The following is a 2128-nucleotide window of genomic DNA, read 5'->3' as shown; positions in this document are numbered from 1 at the left end:
GCCATATCATATGACATTACCATGTCTGTAATGCTAAATTGTTGAAGGAGAAGCGATCTGGAGCAGGAGCTGAGGGAAAGGAGAAGCTGGTCTGGGTGTGGCCACTGCTGCTGGTCACCCAAAGTCTCCAGGCCCGGCTAAGTTTCTGTCCTTGGTTGCTGGCACACCGCCTGTGAGACTCTGCCGGGCCAGCGTGGGAGAGCTATGGGCAGCCGCTGGATCATGTCAGCCAAGGACAGGTGGGCCAGTGAGATCCTGAGGGGCTACTAGATTGGATATACTTCTGGGATGCTGAGACATGGAAAACACCCTGGCCAGGAACAGAAGACCTGTCAGTCCCTGAAGTGGAGAATGAAGCCCCTGTTCTCAAGAAAACCCTCAAGCTCAAGGCAGTGTGTCCAGAAGTGACATTGTCTTCAGCAGAGCAAATGGAAAAATTCTTCCTGGAACAAAAAGTTTACTTCAAAGGAAAATGCCTAGAAAAACGGATCTTCAAGTTTGGCTTTGTGGTCCCTAACTCCACAAAAACCTGGCAGTCCCAGCTTATGCCCACCAGTGCGCTAAATGGCAGTGTTTTCAGAGAGAGAACGTTTTTTGACAAGAGTCTTCTTGTAAGCACTTCCAGAGTGAGGGGTTTGAGAGTAGAAAGTGCATGCATTTCAAGAATTTGTTATTTTTGAAGGGAAAAGAGGAAATTTGACTTTTTTCCTCCATGCATTTGATTTTTAATACTTCCACCCCTGATTTCCTCTACAACAAAACCCACCTTCAGCCACCCGGGAACCAGTTCTATATAGGTAATCAGATGGCTTTTTCCTCCCAAACTGTCATCTCCCACTGACCAGCCTAAATTCTGAACCCCAGACCAGGGCAGAGGGCAAGCTTGACCTCTTCCCAGAGTGACCCAGGGACAAACACCATGTGAGGTGATGCTGTTCCTGTCCCTTCCTTACCTCCTCCATGGGCCCTGCAGGCAACCCATCTTCCTTTGGCCCCTGGTTTTAGAAAAATTCCTATTCCTCACCTATGTGTAGTTTTTTTCCTACCATTTCTATTTCATACATTTAACTTGTAAAATAGACTGTGATGGGATTATCATGTACTGAATCGAAACATATGAATTTTAAAAATTGTTAAATATCAGCAGTTTCTTATGGTTCACCATCAAAGATTTGTACAGGTTCATTATTACTTAGAACTCTGGGGGAGGAGGTGGAGGACCTTCAGTGATCAGAAAGTTGTTCTTTAAACTCACCACAAGAGGGTGGTAAGGAATTACGCTTCACATCTGCACGCCCACAGAATGGTTGTCTTTCTCTTCACCCACCCACAAAAACAATTATTAAAATAGAAGATGGAGCTTTGGAAAAAATTTTTCTTTCTCATTTACATTTGTTAATCATATTTAAAATAGCATTGTTTGGCATCCTCAGAGTATATTGGCTGATAGCAGGGCATCTTTAATGCAGAGAACCCCAGTTATAAGCACATATCTCCTTCTTCCATGTGTGCCTGTACACACTTAAAATGCAACAGCTTCATACATAAATTATGAGCACCTCGTCACTGTCAAACTTCTAATCTGTGATGATGAATTAAATAGAATTTTTAAATGGATAAATTTCTATTTTAAATCCATCTCCCCTTCTTGTTTATGAAATGAAATATTGAAGTAAATTGAAGGGAGTGGCCCTGTGGTTCATGCTCCAGTGTTAGTCAAGATCCTACTGTTTACTGTTCCCAGTGACCTTGATCAAATTGCTCAACTCAGCTGGGAACTCAATTGTGTATTTAGAGGATTAAGCAGTCCTGCGAGACATTTTGGAGTCAGACACACCCACCATAACTTCCTAAGGCATTAATACTGTGTTCCTTTTGAATTAAAGTGGAACTCCCCATTCTGCAAAGGGAAGGTCTCAGGGGCTTGAAGGCATGTTTACTCCATCCTTCTTGTGTTGATTTCCCTTTGTTTTCTTCATTTTTCTTTATTAACTGAAAAATTCCCAAACTTTTTAATAAGCATATTTTTAATTTTTCTAGAATGTTCTGTTTTGTGTACCTGTTTGGGTGACTGTATCTGTGTGTGTGTCTGTGTGCATGTGTGCATGAGTGTCTGTGAGTATTGAGC

General features: G+C 42.4%; 1 pseudogene; it reads left to right on the top strand.

Moving 5' to 3' along the window:
- The first annotated feature begins 222 nt into the window (after nucleotides 1–222).
- LOC131508599 (retinal rod rhodopsin-sensitive cGMP 3',5'-cyclic phosphodiesterase subunit delta-like) lies at nucleotides 223–680 on the top strand (annotated as a pseudogene).
- Nucleotides 681–2128: the final 1448 nt, after the last annotated feature.

This window comes from Neofelis nebulosa, chromosome 4 (genome assembly GCF_028018385.1).
Source record: "Neofelis nebulosa isolate mNeoNeb1 chromosome 4, mNeoNeb1.pri, whole genome shotgun sequence".
NCBI classification, from domain to species: domain Eukaryota; kingdom Metazoa; phylum Chordata; class Mammalia; order Carnivora; family Felidae; genus Neofelis; species Neofelis nebulosa.
This window is presented reverse-complemented; position numbering and strand designations above follow the sequence as displayed.